Source organism: Eschrichtius robustus, chromosome 2, assembly GCF_028021215.1.
Source record: "Eschrichtius robustus isolate mEscRob2 chromosome 2, mEscRob2.pri, whole genome shotgun sequence".
NCBI classification, from domain to species: Eukaryota; Metazoa; Chordata; class Mammalia; order Artiodactyla; family Eschrichtiidae; genus Eschrichtius; species Eschrichtius robustus.
Genome location: NC_090825.1, coordinates 14,547,117 through 14,564,432, shown reverse-complemented (window position 1 = coordinate 14,564,432; position 17,316 = coordinate 14,547,117). Strand labels below are relative to the sequence as shown.

Here is a 17,316-nt window from a genome sequence, read left to right as displayed (position 1 = left end):
ATAAGGTTAAAGCATCTTCCCAAGTGCTAAGCAAGATCCTCATCAATTTAATGCCTTTTCGACTTCTATTTTCCATATAACAGATTACCCAGAGACCAGGGTCGGGTGGGAGTCGCCATTCTTGAAATATGAATTCATATGCAAACTAAACATTTATCAAGCAACTACTAAATGCCAGGAACTCTGCAAGAGTGCTGAGAATTCAGCAATAAACAAGGCGGGTGATGTTCTTGTGGGCACAAGAGATAAAAACAAAATTTTGAGAAGTTTTGTTGTGATAGGAAGCAGAGAAATGCAGCATTAGCTAGAGAGAATTTGCAGTTAGGGAAAGTTTTTTTTTAATGGCAGTTTTTGGAGCATGTGTTATGTTGAAGGAAATGTAGAAAGGAGGAAAACAGAAAGTAGGAGAACAAGGGGCTAATTACAGATGTAAAGTCCTTGAGTCCTTGGGAGGGCAAGAAGTATTTGGATCCAGAGAATAAAAAAGGGACGAGCTGACCTTTACAGCAATAGGGATATTTTGCTCACATACAGCAGGAAGAATCGTAGAGAAAATGGGCACACATGCCGGTAGGATATAAGGTTAGCAGGTTATGAAAGGGGGTTACATTTCCAAATTTTAACTTATATACGCAAGTCTTTGTGCTTCAAAACATAAGCTCCAGGAGGGTGGAGATTCTTGTCCATTTCATTCACTGTCATAAGCTGAGTATCTAGGACACCACTTGGTACACATTAGGAGGTCAAAAAATACTTATTGAAGGAAAAGTACTGCAGAGCACTTTTTTGCCAACTCTGGTTTTCCAAATGACCACAAGGTGGCAGGCTCGTACCAAGAAAACACTGTCACCTGGTTAGCTAATTGCTATAGTGTGATAAATGCTAAACCCAGAGAAATGGTGACTTTTTAATGAACATTCAAATAAACTAGAAAACAATTTCTAGTATTGGGATGTGTATGAACTTATTTGTCTTGGCAAGCACTTACTTGACAGATAAGACTTCATGTAACCATGAGACAGGAAATAAAATGCAAAGATTGGCTAGGTACCCAAGAGTTTAAGATATGCTTCTGATGATGTGAAATTATTTCCTTTTAAAATCATTTCCCTTTAAAACAAAACTAAATAAATAAAATAAAATTATTTCCCTTTAAAACAATAACACTTAACTGCCTCAGCTATTTCTCAAATTTGGCAAGTTTCAGAGTCACGTGATGAATGTAAAACACTACAGAATCTCCAGAGTGAAACAAGATCCTCTTTGAGACCACCTAAGCTGTCTGAAATCGAGATTCTAGAACCTGAATTTAATTTGTAGAAATAACATTAGATTGGCCCTTTTGTAAAGAACTCTCTTGGTGTTATTCCTCACAGATAATATCTTAATATTTTCTTTTTCTTTCCCAACTACCTCCTAGGATAATAACATACAGGGGAAATTTAATTCTTTCTCTTTTTAAAAAAGTAGCATACAGGGTTTGATTCTAACATTTCTGCATGATTAAGCCCTCGATATTGTGTTTTTGTTTTGTTTTGCTGGTTTTGTTTTGTCTATGGTAGGGTGTATTCCTCAAAATATGTGCTGCTCTTCCTGATGGAGGATAGGACTTCCCCACCCACTGATAGCAGGCATGGCCACGTGATTTGAGATGTGTCTCCATGAAATAGAATAAAACCTCCCTGACACATAGAGGTCAGGAGTGACCACGTGACTCGCTTTGGCCATTGAATGCAGGGGAGAAGTGACATGTTTCACTTCTGAATGGAAGTTTTAAGAACCAGCTCATGGTTTACCATCTCTCCTCTCTCATCGCCTGAGACTACCACCACCCACCCAGATGCTGCTCTAACCCCTGGGTCCCTAGTGATGCAGCCCCACAATGGACATGTCATGTGAATAAAAAGTAAGCGAGTGTTGTCATAATCCTCTGAGATCTGAGGGCTCTTTTCTACTGCAGCATAACTTAATCTACACTGACTGATACAATATCTTGTATGGTGATTGTAAGAATAAGTGAACAAATACTTATAAAATGCTTAGCCTCAAGTGTGGTGTATATTAAACAATGAATAAATGTTAAGTTATTAGTATCATTGATCATTTCCATTCATCCACTTTACCTACCATATTCATGATAAAAACATACTTAGGCTTTATTTAATTTGCATTGGAAAGTGTCAGCATCATAGAGAGGTTTAATATGAGATTTAGAGTCTAATAAAGAGACTAAGACATATTTTACATGGAGAGCGATGGAAAGCGTGGTTAAGTGCCATCCATGGGATGCACATACTCGAGAGTCATTTCTTGAACAGCTAGTGTTAATTTTCTTGATGCTGCTACTCTGCCTTTACAGCCTGTTCTTCAGAAGGTGCACATTTCTTTGACTGCTAAGTGCATTCGATGAAACCAAATTACTTAACCTGAGATACTCTGATTTTAAAATTCCATCCCATTAAATAATTTTGTGCTCTTCACTTATGTTCTCGGCATCAAGGAAGGGAAAGTACATACTCCCCTACTGGTCCTAACTGGTAACAAAGCAATGTCTGTTTGGTGCCAGATTAAAATTATTTTTACATCCCCTTGATGTTTCTGCAAGGATGCATTCTAATGTCCCGAAGAATACAAATTTACTTTCCAGTTGGTGACAACTTAGTGTTCTTAATACAGCTTTTAATGCGTGCCTGTTAACAGCCAGCATGCTGAGTCATGTAGATTCTGGCCTGCAGCTCCTGCTGATTCTTTCAGCCCAGATCAAGCATCACCAATTCCACCCCGTCACACAATTCATAACAATAGTTCTTCAGCTGGTCCCTTTAATGAAAAAGAAAGTGGTTTAAACTGTAATTCTTTTCCAGAAGTATTGGAAAGCCAGCTTACCTTATAGAACCTTCAAAGAGCCACAACTTCGAGGTGAGAGATACCCAAAGGCAGAGGGGCGGTGCAGGGGGGTGGTTGACAGTCTCTGCGTAGAACAAATGCAGCCCCAGCTTCCCTCCCAACCATTCAACAGAGGCAACCGCCTCCAAGCTCCCTGCCCCCAGCCTGGACTGGAAACTTGCTCTAGAGAAACTGACTCCGAGAAGCACCAGCCTAATTGTTACTGGTGAGCACAGAAAGAGGATGAGGCAACAGGCCTGAAAGTGCGGGAATTAACTGAGAGTCGCCCCAATGATAGTAGAATACCCAGCCCATTTCCCACAACCTGATGCCAGAAACGTTTTCCAGAACGTGTTACCTGTCTTTTCCTGCAGCCATAAAATACCCTTCAATAGGAGATTGGAGTCTTCTCTGGAGAAATGGCTCCCTAATGAAAAGGCCAGTTGGCCCTCTAGCCAAAATTTTAGTTTGACACCATTGTGAAGCCCATTTGCCCACAGCTCTGCCCACACAGAGAGCTGTAAATCACTTTCAAGTCTCTTAGTCTAAATTACAAAAGGACAGCCAAGGATTACCAGGTATTTAAGAAAATTTGTAACATGACTTAGAGGAGAGTGATAGGAAGGACTCCGGGGGAAATAGAGATGATGCAGGAAACAGATGTGTGTGTGTGTGTGTGTGTGTGTGTGTGTGTGTGCACGCATGTGTGTGTGCATGTGTGTGTGTGTGTGTATACCATCAGAACTGTTTTTGTTTGTTTGTTTGTTTGTTCTTGGCCACGCTGCACGGCTTGCAGGATCTTAGTTCCCAGATCAGGGATTGAACCCAGGCCCCCCGCAGTGAAAGTGCCGAGTCCTAACCACTGGACTGCCAGGGAATTCCCCCATCAGAGCTATTGGAGAACAGAGTTTGTTCATAAAATAAGAACAGGAAGATATGAAACAAGCGTCAAAGAGCAAGAGAGATTTCCTGAGAATTAAAAAAAAAATTATAGCCAAGAGATAAATTTTAATAGAAGATTAAAATATAATATGCAGCAAATTCTAGAAAGTAAAACAAAAATATTAAGAAATAGAAATTAGGAAAGAAAAGAAAGATAGGTATGGAATAAGAGGTCCAACATTTCTGAAATTCCAGAAAAAGAACAGAAAGTAAGAAATTGTCGAAGAGTTTACAGAAAAATTTTCCCCAGAACTGAGGATCACAAGTCTCCAAATAAAAAAGGCACACTGAGTGCCAAGCACAATGTATGAAAATATCACAACAAAGCAGACTATCTTGAAATTCCCCAGTGATAAAGAGAAGATGCCAGAGCCTTTCAGAGAGGAAAGAAACAAATGGAATCAGGAATAAGAATGGAAACACCAGAAGTGAGAGAGAAAACTTCTTAAATTCTAAAGGAAAATTGTTCTCAGTCTAGGATTTTATACCCAGCCAATCTATGCACCAAACGTAAGAGTGGAATAGACATTTGCAGACTTTTAAGGACCCCATCAGAATGGGGACCCACACCAAGGAGAAGTGAGACATGGAATCAAGAAAGGAGGATGCTGAACATAGGAGAGCATCAGAGGGAAGTCCTAGTAGAGCAGCAGTGCCGCCAGTTCAGTCAACAACTGGTCCAGGCTAGATCAAGTGAATTAAAATCCAGAGGAGGAAGTTCTCCCAGCAAAACCTGAACTGAAAGCTTATATGATGCATTTGAGAATTTGGAAAATAATACTGACAGACACTTGTTAGTTCTACCAGAGCATTTGGAAATAAAATGTAATGACAGTTTCAAAGACAACAAAAGTTTGGAAAAAGAAATGAGCTCGTATACTCTACTTGGCTCAGTTATATAGTCATAAGTATGTAAATACTGACTAATAATTTAACAACAAATTGTGACTTATTAGGAAAATGCAAGGTTGAAAACGGGGAGGAAAAGATGGGGAGAAGAATACCCTATGTTTATATTCCTTAGCAGAAATTCAATAGATAGCCTATAAGTGACAATTCGAGACCTAGAGAAAGGGCAATAATACCGGGAGGAATTTGCCAGGAGAAACAAATAAGACTAGAAAGGGAATTCCTGTAAGGAACATGGAAAGAAAGATGAGTGAGTAGAAAAATGGTATTTTTCATTATAAACTTTTTCTTACTTGTGACATCGTAAATTATGTGCACCTATTACCTTGATTATTTTAAGTTAACTAAAAAAAAAGATAAAACACAGGTTCATCATCAAGGAATTACCAATCCAGTTGGGGAGATAAGACAGAAGCATGTAGAACTAGAATAATAATAATAGAATTCTCAATAACAGTTAAAGACAATACTAGAAGATATCTCAGCAGGCAGTTTGACTAACTCCCAAAAGTTTATTTCCAGAGTCAGAGAGAGGAGCTCTTGCTGCAGCCTTGAGGTTGTAAGGAAAGACTTTGTGGAGAGGTGAGATCCGGCCCAAGTTTCCTTGGAAAGGTAGAATTGTCTACTTGAACATGGGGAGGGTGGTCCAAGGACTTTAGAGGCAAAAATGAGGGATACTTGAAGGGAACAGAGAGCAATCCACTTAGACAAGTCTAACTGTGTACATCCAGTATGACCCCAGCTGTCTGACCATCTGAGCAGGAAAAGCCAGCGGAGACCAGGTTTTGGAGGGTCTTGGAAGTGGGGCTAAACAGTTTGGACTTTTTATCTGTAGACAGTGGTCCCCAAAGAGATGCACGTTCACCCTGAAAGTACACAAAATGGGAGGCAACAAGAGCATACGGGGTCTTCTCTTTTGTCAGCATTAAATATAGCAATGGACACCGATGTCCTCACTCAGCCTGGGTGTCAGACGGCCCGTGAGTGCGGAAGTTTATCCCAAAGGGGAGTGGGTGACCAAAGGGGCTCCTCTTTGTTTCTTCACTTCCTATTTATTGTCACATTTTGCAGTGCAGACAGTTCATGTTTTAGCTTAATTAACCCTCAAAAAAACGGACAAGTGGCTTAAATAGATTCCCAGAAAGAAATGGCATACTGAACATAAAGCCAACCCAGACAAGCAACAGGAAAACGTCAGGGCAGATATATCTCTACTTCAGCATGAGGTAAAAGCAGCGCTAATCAGATCACCTCTGATAATACTATGGACAAAAAGTTTTAAGGCACCAGGAAGATGCATTGTCATGAGGATTTGCACCCACTATTATTAAAGAGGAACCTCGCCCTAAAAGTAAACCGTGCCTGGAGGTGACAGCTAATGGCGGGATTGAGCAACATGATTAGCAAGACATCTAGAAATACTTTCTATTTCTGCATAGATTTATCTTTTAAAGCTTCCTGTTGTTGTGTGCTTTATCATGTACCTATGCTTAGTATAATTGTATTTGCGTATTATTTATATGACTTGTGAATTTTTTTTCTCCACGGATTGTACGCAGGATCAAAAGAGCTTTGAGCCCGCTACTGTAGATGACGGGAATTTCATAAGGTCTGGGGACTGCAGAAGGCTGTGCTCAGAATTCTACTGAAGGGAAAAGACTTAGTCCCGTGGGGATGGGTTCCATGAATATTTACAACAGCGCAGTCATGTAACCATAATGAGCTAAATGAGATTAATCTATTAGCCCTTGAATTGCAATGATGGAATAAATTGGAGGAATACTGCAAAGGACCAAGAAAAGAGTCCTGGCTGGTTTAATAAGGGAGGGCATTTGTCATGACACTGCCTGGTAAAAACAACCATCAACAGCATAAAGCGCGATAATACTACTAACTTTATGACTATCATTCCTTGTTTGTCCCTAGGCAACTGTATTCTGCTTAAAACTTTATTTTCAGTTATACGCAGGGTTATGTACCTAGGGGCACTCTCTTTTATTTTTCTAATTTATTTTATTGAAGTGTAGTTCATTTACAATGTTGTGTTAATTTCTGCCGTACAGCAAAGTGATTCAGTTATACATATACGTACATTCTTTTTCATATTCTTTTCCATTATGGTTTATCACAGGATATTGAATATAGTTCCCTGTGCTATACAGTAGGACCTTGTTGTTTATGCATTCTATATATAATATAATCCTGCTAATCCCAAACTCCCAATCCATCCCTCTCCCACCCCCTCCCCCTTGGCAACTACAAGTCTGTTCTGTATGTCTGTCAGAGATCTTTCTTGATACTCTTAGTCTAAAGGAATAATTTAAGGTTATGAACACTCAGTCCTTCCCCGTTTTTAAGGCGCTTTCACACTAATTGGATGTTTGAGGTATAAAGACATGAATAGTTAAGATTTCTGTGGCACTCAGCATGCCTCTGCTGGTGTTCTAAGAACTTTACACAGGATTAAATGTGTAACTTAATCCTCACCAAAATCCCTATAAGTTGGTACCCATTTCTTACCCATCATCATACCCATTTCCCAGATGAGGAAATCGAGACCCAGAGAAGATAAATAACTTGCCCACCATCAACTGGTAAAGCTGGATCCCAGCCCAGCAAGTCTAGCTCCAAACCACACTAAACTGCTACAAGAATGTAATCAGTGTAATAGCTCACAAATACCTTCACAGGACATGTATTTCCTTTTGAGTTGTCAAACCATTCAACTCTATAAGTTTCCCAGACTTTTGCTCCAAAATTTGCGGATCAGAAAATAAACCAATTTATTTTCTGTTGACTGGTAGAGAGACACTGAAGCCTCCTCCAATCCTAGACACAGCTCATAAGTTGACACATAAAAAGTAATGATTAGGGGCTTCCCTGGTGGCGCAGTGGTTGAGAGTCCGCCTGCCAATGCAGGGGACACGGGTTCGTGCCCTGGTCCGGGAGGATCCCACATGCCGTGGAACAACTAAGCCCGTGAGCCACAATTACTGAGCCTGCACGTCTGGAGCGTGTGCTCCGCAACGGGAGAGGCCGCGATAGTGAGGGGCCCGCGCACCACGATGAAGAGTGGCCCCCGCTCGCCGCAACTGGAGAAAGCCCTCACACAGAAACGAAGACCCAACACAGCCAAAAATAAATAAATTTTAAAAAATAAATTTATTAAAAAAAAAAAAAAAGTAATGATTAGAATACACAAAGGACTGAGATCAGTGACCGAAAAGTTGCAGTAAAATGTGGACAGTTGGAAAATAGCATTAAATGTGGGAATAGTGAATGACTAGCACTATATAGGAAATGTGCTGAACATAGTCTTAGAATATTGGAGACTACATGAGTTTTCTGTGGTACCTTAACAAGTGACCCCAAACTTGGTGGCGTAAAACAACAGAAGGTATTCTCTCCCAGTTCTAGAGGCCAGAAGTCCAAAATCAAGGTGCTGGCAGGGCCACACGCCCTCGGCAGGCTCTGGGGGAGAATCCTTTCCTTGCCTCTTCCAGCTTCTGGGAGCTGCCAGCATTCCCTGGCCTGTGGCCCTATCCCAGTCTCTGCTCCCATCTCCGTATCACCTTTTCCGTGCGTCTCTCCCACGTGTGTCTTTCACGAGGACACTTGTCACTGGATATAGAACCCACTGAGATAATCCAAGATGATCTTCCATCTGAAGATCCTTAACTTAATTAGATCTGCAAAGTTCCTTTTCCCAAACAAGGTAGCATTCACATGTTCCAGGGATTAGGATGTGAACATTTCTCTTTTTATGGGGGGTGGGGAAAGGGGCATCATTAAGTTCGCGACAGAGACACCAACAAAACCAACAAACTGAGTTAAATAGTTGAAATATACAACTAATTCAAAGGTTGGCAGCATAAGACAAGGCAAATGGAAGGATACACAACCAATAAAAATATGAGGAGTGTGCAATGCACAGACACTCAAAATGGACAGAATAGGAAAATGCCTAAATTGTGTAAATGTTCAATGTCAATTGAACATTAGGACACTGTGGCCCATTTGGAACAATACTTGTGAAAAGGGAACTAAATTTGAAAAAAACAATAACTAACAATTAAATATTTGTAAAATAATGGCTTTAAAGAAAGGATAAAAAGATTGAGCATCAATAAGAGAAAGCTTAGACGATAAAATAACTGATCCCAGCCCAGGAGGAGAAGGCTCTCAAGAAAGTCCTCTGCTGTTGCCTTTTCCTCGGCTCACAGGGCTACTAGTAGGTAAAGGCTGTATCTCAGGGGGTTGGGGTTAGGAGTGAGGCTGGGTGTCAGGAGACCCCAGCCCAGGCACCCACCACCTTGAGGTGTTCAAGGCTCCAATGTTGGGCAGTGGTGCATACGGAGTAGTGCCAGCCGCTCCAAGAGCATTTTAGTGAATCTGTGCTTGTCCTTTGCCTCTTCCAAGTGAATGAGTGACTTCATAATATGGGGAAATTCAACTACGTGATTTTAGGCCCACTCTGGCTCTAAATTGCTGATTCTAAGGGTCTGCGGATTTCCTTTTTGAGAGCGAGCATGCCTGAGGGTAGGATTACCGTGTACGAGGATGCTTTGGCCCTAAGCGTGAGCACAGCCCATGTGTCTGGGATGCTTCACACACGGTTCTGCACTAACCTGGAAGGATTAACCAGGCACTGTCTTTGGGTCCTGTGGTCCCCAAGGTTCTCAGAAGTCTGAACTTCTCATGTGCCCTTCAGAGCAAGCAGAGCCCAGCAGGGAACAAGCTCTGTAGCCCTAGACAGCAAACTCTGTCTCTCACAGTTCATCTCTCCTTACACAGCAGTGGGTCCTGAGTCCAATTTCAAAGAAATCAGGTAGTGGAGGTGCTCTCCAAATCATGCCAGGGAGGGTCAAAGTTCAGGAGCCAAGTTCCCACACCGTCCCCCAAAGCCAGTTCACAGACAGCTGCCAATTCAGGACAAACTTTTCCCTGTTCCGTGGTGAAATGAAAGACAAGGAAGGGCAAGTGTGTGTGTGTGTGTGTGTGTGTGTGTTTGTGTGTGTCTATGCATACACATACACACATGTATAACATATATAGAACATATACAGAAAACACAATTTCCACCGGAAGAAATGTCCTTCTATAATTATGTCTTATCTTTCGTATATAATTGTTCTCTCTTTTATGAACTAATGTGGATAGTAGTTGTTTAATTATTACTTTTAATGCCATTCATTGGGGAAAACTTTTTTAACTAGCAGTCTTTTTTTAATTCCCCATTTAAAACTTTCTTTTATTTTTGGCTTGCGTGTAAAATCTCAAAGTCTGGGAATCTCTGCGATAGCTTTAGAGAAGACTTGAGAAACCTCGCCCTAGATCTGTTTCCCGTACAAGACAATCCTTGCTTGAATCCCTTGGCTTTGCAGCCGTGCAGTCTCCTGGACGCTATAGAGCCAGGAAGGGAGGCCAGGGCCTTCACCCCCACCCCAATTATGGACCAGACGGAGAGGGAGCCGGCAGGGCAGCTGGAGATCCGGGTCTTAGCCGAATAAAATGGGGATAAAGTCACAGGCAGAATATCTTTATGCAAAGCAGCAAGAAAGTGGCCTTTATCTGGGGACCTGCTGTTTCCTCCCCACACACTTGTTACAAGCCCTCTGGCAGAAAATAGAGGTCAGACTCTGGCTGTGTGAATTCATATCCTTATCCTGAATTGTTTAGTCATGATAATCTCAGTTTTAAAGCTTCACTATAGGGCTTCCCTGGTGGCGCAGTGGTTAAGAATCCGCCTGCCAATGCAGGGGACACGGGTTCGAGCCCTGGTCCGGGAAGATCCCACATGCTGCGGAGCAACTAAGCCCGTGCGCCACAACTACTGAGCCTGTGCTCTAGAGCCTGCGAGCCACAACTACTGAGCCTGTGAGCCACAACTGCTGAAGCTCGTACACCTAGAGCCTGTGCTCCATAACAAGAGAAGCCACCGCAATGCAACGAAGAGTAGCCCCCGCTCACCGCAACTAGAGAAAGCCCGCGTGCAGCAATGAAGACCCAACACAGCCAAAAATAAAAAAATAAAATAAATAAATTTATTTTTTTAAAAAATCTTCACTATAGCCATATTTTCAGCATTTTAGTTTTCGAGGCACCTATATCAAGTTACCAACCACAGTTCAGAAAGTCCTTATGGTCATTTCCTTCTGTGCTTATTTCATTACATCTCCCTTCCTTCTCCCTTCTCTTGAAACAAGCAAGAGGGGACGTGCAGAGAATTTCATGTGAACAGTCAGAGGATTATACGTATACACAATCTGGTCATGTATTTAAGTGAACTTTCGTTGGAAAAAAAAAGAAGAAACGAAATACGAACCCACTTTAGAAAACAATGAGTTTGTTAAAATGCATTCTTCTATTTCTGTCAAGTGATCAACCGTGAGAACCTTATCATAAAAGTATCCACTAGGGAGCACTGCAGTCAAAGCAGACCAGAATGAACTCTAAACCTTTCATCAACTGGGATAAACTCAAGTCATTTCACTAATATTGTCAAAAGCATATTGTTTTCACAAAATGAGAGGCCACCTTTTTCACATTTTGTTGAAGGGGAAAAAATCCATTTTCTGGCAGCAGAAGCTAAAAAGTCGCTCACTCTGGGCATCCAGAATTGACTCTGTACTAAGGTTAATATACATGAAGCTGCATGAGAATGTGAACCAAGCCGGTCAGGTCAGAGGTTAACAGCGGGTCTTGTAATTGTCGTACAGCACTGGCTCTGCTGAAAATGTCCTCCCCCCTCCTTTCTCCTCTCCCCATCCCCTCGTCACCCCTGCTGATAAACACAGACAAGAAAATTTAGGGGACTCAGAGAAGCTTTAAAATAAGATTTAGGAGTAGAAGGCATTTAATTTCATAATGCATCTGACATCACCAGCTGCCTCCAGCTGAGTGAGGGCCTAATCTCGAGGGGGATGTGGTCCCTTTGCCTCAGAAGGTCAAGAGGGGCTCCTTTGTGGCTGCAGGAAATGCAGCGGAGGAAAATGAAGTGGAGTGCAAGAGGCCAGAAGCACGTATTCTGACCCATTTCTTAAAAGCATTTGACTTTTGCATTTAACTAACTCCATTTTTTAAAGTATTTGATTTATTTGTTAAACTAAAACTAAATTTATTGGGCTGAGAGCAGAACAGCTGAGGCTCGGGGCTAGTGGAGGGCACGATGGAAACCTGGGCAAAAGCTACAGCAAAGGCACCATAAAGGTACGTACAGCACAATTCAAGTCCCTACAGCTCAGTCCCTGGGCTTCCCACCTGCCCTCTAAAGTGCCCTCAGACGCCTTTCCCACGCAGAGAAGTTACCAGTGCCTCAATCACCCGGGCAAAGGGAAGATTTAGTTTTAACTTGGTCAGCGTTGTAGGTCGAATTGTGTCCCCCTGCCCCAAAATAATATGTTGAAGTCCTAACTCCCCAACACACCTGAATGTGACTTTATTTGGAAAGTAGTTCTTTGAAGATGTGATCAAATTAAGGTGAGGTCATTAGGGTGGACCCTAATCCAGTATGACTGTTGTCCTTAAAAGAAGAGGAAGTTTCGACGCTGAGACACACAGAGAGAAGAGGCATGTGATGAAAGAGGCAGAGATTGGGGTCATCCATCTACAAGCTAGGAACCCCAAGGATTGCGGACAATGGCTAGGAGAGAAGGATGGCCCACATTCTCCCTCGGAGCCCACAGAAGAAACTAGTCCTGGTCACACCCTGATCCCAGACTTCCAGCATCCATAATTCTGTTGTTTTAAGCCACCTAGTTTATGGCACTTTGTTACTGCATCCCTAGGAAGGTAATTATTTATGACCAAACTCAGAAACAGTAGGATGGAATTCTGGGAATGGCAGTGAAGAGAGACTTAACTTACTATGTAAGGCTTTAAAGAATTTTTCCTCTGTTTTCTCCCTTTCGTTTCCTTTTTTGCTGTCTAACCAACCCCACTATTCCAATTTTTTATGAAATATAAAACACTATTTTTATTTATCTTTACATGCACAGCTCTTAATGCTTTCTAGAGATATGTCCTTTTTTTTTTTCCTGGTGCATTTTATAGCTCTCCTCAACTACCTAAAAACTTCACAGAGCAGATGGCATTTTTAAAGCATCTTGCTCCCTTGAGTCGCTCAAAGGATGACATAAATGTTCCCTTATTCTTCATGACATCTTAAAGAAAGAGATTTGTTTTTAATGAAGTTATTTTAAACCTCAGGAAATACAGAGCCAAGTTAAGCATCTTGTCCTAAATCACATAGCCTTTCAGTGGATGAACAGGGTTTGGGAGACAGATCTCCCAACTCCTTGTATACAGTAGTTTCCCCTTATCTGAGGTTTCACTTTGCATGGTTTTAATTACCTGAGGTCAACCGCGGTCCAAAAATATTACAAGGAAAATTCCAGAAGTAAACAATTCACAAATTTTAAATTGCGCACCGTTCTGAGTAGCATGATGAAATCTCACACTGTCCCACTCTGTCCCACCAAGAACATGAATCATCCCTTTGTCCAGCGTACCCGTCTGTTGGTATAGAAAAAAGCATAATATATCGGATTTGTTATTATCTGTGATTTCAGGCATCCACTGGGGGTCTTGGAACGTATCCCCATGGATAAGGGGCGGGGGCTACTGTGGTCTCTTTTAAATATTGTACAGTTCTATTTTATTCTTAATTATCCACCAATAAGAGAAGAGTGCAGAAATCCTCCAAAATCAGGGTCAATCAAAAGTTGCCTTTTGGGTGCCTTTCCTGTATTTTGGATAGAAATGTGTCTGATTCTCTGGGACTTCATAAAACCTCAAGCCATGTGGTACAAGTACATTGTCATGTTCTAATTTCTCAGTATCCATGAGAGTTTCTTCTCCCTTCCTCCCCATTGCATCGCTGAAAAAGGGCCAGCCACCTCTCAGAATATGGGAAAGATCAAGCCGAGCTAAACCTTCTCCCCAACTTTCCTGGCTCCCCACGTCCCTGGCACAGGAAGATCATTAGCTTGCTGGTTCTGTGCGCCAAGATCGCTCAGAATGCCTTAGGCAGCCCTTGGTCCTATTCCCTCTGCCGTCCCTATGTTGCCTCCCAAAGAGCAGTGCCATCTTCCAGGTCTGGCTCACGCTAGGACAGAATCCCTTATCCTTGCTGTGACTCAGCAGGGTTGAGTCAGACTGGAATTTCCGAAATTACCAAAGAAAAATTTAAGGGAAATCAAAGAAAGTCAAGGAAGCAGAGAAGCATAGCTGGGTTTGTCCCAGGGCTCAGAGGTCCTGTCCCATTCCTCATCGGAGCTCAGACAATGAATTCAGATGATGAAGACCATCTCCTGGTGTCCCAGCTACTGAGTCATTATCAGGTGAGGGGTGCCATCCTGCCTCCCTGCCAAGCCAGTGTCCTAGACGGATCACCCCCTGGGATCAAGGCCATTACTGGCCTAAGGCCCAATCTCCAGCTGAGAGGTAGAGGATAAGATTCTTCACATAGGGAGTGGCTTAGCCCCATATTCATCCTTTTAATGGAAGAATTATGAAAGTACAACCTTAGAATAAACATGAATCTCACACAAGATGAATTACATACACATCACAGCCCGTGTAGGTTGCAGGGAACGTAATTCATCTGACCAAGGCTGAAGGTTCCAGCTAGTGACACAGGAAGAGGAGGATGTGATGGATAAGAAGGCAGTGACACTGGCGGTGAAGGTGGGACACGTAGACCAGGACGTTGTCATTAGGATGTGGGATGGGCATGCGGCAGAAGGCAGGGAATCTCTGGTGGGAAACAGCTTAGGTTGTTCCAAAGAACACTGAAGTTTCCCCAGATGGTGGTGGATTTGGGAAGGAAAGGAAGCAGCCAGATATAATAGTTAATAATTCTTGAGTTATGCCTGAAACGTGCCAATCACTTTACTTGGATCTTCTCATTCCATCCTTTCGACAACCATATGCTCTAGGAATTCCTGTTATCTGCATTTTAGAGAGGAGTTCATAACCCTAAAAACACTCAGTCACTTGGCCAAAAGTCACACAAACTAGCGAGTACAAAGCGGAAATTAGAATCCAAGTCAGCAGGTATTGCAGCCGGGGTCTTGACACTATATAGGTACACACACACACACACACACACTCACAGTCACATCTAAATTGAACTGGGGAGGTGGGAGGGAGCAGTCACCAAGCCATCCCATAGGGGACAGTCAGGAGGAAAGGGAGAGGAATCACACAATGTCAAGCACCAAACAGACGGAGGATATTTTCCGAAAAAGAAGGAAAGTGATGGCTTGCAAGTGATTGGGGGAGGGGCGGGGGAGGGGAGGAGAGGAGACTGACATAACCTTGAATCCCCACCCTGGCCAGTGGAAGGTGGAAAAGTGAACAGAAAGCCAGATTGCAGGTAAGGTTGGCATCCTTTGAAGGCTCTGAGAATGCAGAAGAGATTATCCGGCTTGTAACCAGGATGCAGCCAGCGCTGTGGGAAGATCTGGAGCACAGGCGGAGTCAGAAGTCCTTGCGAGAGACCCACAGAGCAGCAGGGAGCACGGGAGACACATTACCGGAGGGGCCAGCCCCTGGGCGATCCCTGGAGACAACAGAACGGCAGACACGATGGGACTCGCCAGCCTCCAGGAGCCCCACAAGCGTCCAGTCGGTTCCAGTCCGCTGAGCCCCCGGGGCACCGGAGCGCTCGGTGGGCTGGGCGCCACCCCAGGTGGAAGGGGGATCTTTGGGGCCGCAGACACCGTGGAGGAGGAAGAGATTCTGCTTCTCCCGCTGACGGCTGGGAGCCGTCAGTCCCGCAGGAGGAGAATTAACCAGTCTAGGAAGCTTACCCTGGCGTGACAGCGAAGGTAAAATAATCTGCCTAATATACATGCCTTTTTCCACTGGAAAATCTGAACCAGAGAACAATTTGCCTTAAAGCATGACTGTACCTTCTGCTTGTCTGGAAGGGGTGGGACACGGAGTCACCCGAAGGAGCCAGACCTGTAGTAATTAGGATAATTAAGACCCGGGAACGGAAGTACTCTCTTCCGGCCCTAGGTAAAGTCGAGTTATGTAGCAGCCACGTGACTAATCTCGGGATCACTGGTTTTAGGCTATTTTTCTAATCTTCCCTTTCTGTTTCTGCTTGGAAACGATCTCAACCAGCCGCTAACGGTACGTCATAGACTTTCTCAACCGTCTTGTTCTCCTGCCATCTCTGACCCCTCCCAGGCTGGATTGTGTTGAAATAGTTTTTGAGTGTGCTTTTAAAGTTCCAAGAAAACATTTTTTTTTAAGTCTCTTTAAAAGATGAGTTGGAACTGAATGGAATCCGTGCTTCTGTTAAGGTCCCCTTGAAGCCTCTTGCAAGTTGAGAGCAGTCCAATACGAGGGCCATGATCATTTCTCTTGGCCACTGTTTTCTTTCTCTTTTCTCCTTTTTTGTTTTTTTGTTTTTTGTCTTTTGGTTTTCTTTTTTTTTTTTTTTTTTTTTTTGGTAAGGAAAGTTCCAAACATGCACAACAGCATGGAGGAAAGAATAGTAACGCCCTATGTATCCATCACTCAGATCGAGCAATCATCAGCTCATTTTAGCCACTATCTTCAGTATTCCTTTAAAAATGCGTTAAAATGTGGCACACAGTTTGGAGTACAATCCCGCATTCCTTCCATATTTCCTCTTACACTGGAACCCAGATTTGAAATAGTTCTCAGCACAAATGACATATGATCTGTTTTTGCAAACTGTTCCTAGATTCTGAATTTCAAATAGATTTCAGGGAAATCATTAGGTGATAGGAATTAGGAGCCTCCTTACAAAGGAATTTATCTCATTGTCACTTATTATTCTGAACGTGGCTCTGAAACAAACTGATTCTTTATGCCAGGCTCACATTTTACCTGGGGATTTTAACCACATGCAGCAAATTCTGGTAAGAAGCTTTAAAATTTTCCCAGGTAAAGAAATGCTCGTGGTGGCAGGATCGGGGCAGGAATAAGAAGGAGGGGGGCGGGGTACAAATAATATTGGATTTCTGTAACCTCCAGCCAAGTCATGCAAGTTTACATTTCGGACTGTTGAAAAAGAGTCCATGGAGGTCACTTTAGGGTGAGTCAACGGAGACTACTCTAGAGAGAGTCTGACTATTCTTGAGCAAGGGGGAGAGGTTGGTCCGTCTGTTGAGAGTTTCTCAAATGTAGCTCGTCACTTCCTTCCTTCCTTCTTCCTTCCTTCTTTCCCTCTTTCTTTCTGTCTTTCTAAAGAGCCTGGCCTTATTAAGAAAAAGAGAATTCACATCATCAGTACTAGCAGTCACACAATCACTCTCCTGTTTTCTGTTAGCAGGTGAAATTGAAAAGAAAAAAATATAAGCAGTAGGTACCAATTCTCGCTCAAGATCTAGCCATGTAATTTATTTCCAGAGTCACTGGAAACCTCCAAATGTGGGATTTGATGAACTCAAATGACGGACGGCCTCCAAATCCTGACCATGTCTACGCAACAGCACACAATAGGTTTAGCATGAAATAGATCCGGGCTGAAATCTTGGCCAGAGGCATCGCCACTTCCACGTGTATTCCTCTCTGGAAAAAATTGCTTAAGGCAGACAC

The 17,316-nt window shown here is 42.8% G+C and overlaps 1 protein-coding gene and 1 long non-coding RNA gene across 2 annotated transcripts in view; one reads left to right on the top strand and one right to left on the bottom strand.

Annotated features, from left to right (window-relative positions):
• Positions 1 to 15,297, bottom strand: part of BASP1 (brain abundant membrane attached signal protein 1) — a 76,965-nt gene extending 61,668 nt beyond the window's left edge. Inside the window, exon 1 of the mRNA XM_068535174.1 lies at positions 15,276 to 15,297. The gene's annotated coding sequence lies outside the window, so the exon portion shown is untranslated. The remainder of the gene's footprint in view (positions 1 to 15,275) is intronic.
• LOC137759204 (uncharacterized) overlaps positions 15,219 to 17,316 on the top strand; it is a 40,158-nt gene continuing 38,060 nt past the window's right edge. The window contains exon 1 of the long non-coding RNA XR_011073046.1: positions 15,219 to 15,569. This is a non-coding gene — a long non-coding RNA (uncharacterized lncRNA). The remainder of the gene's footprint in view (positions 15,570 to 17,316) is intronic.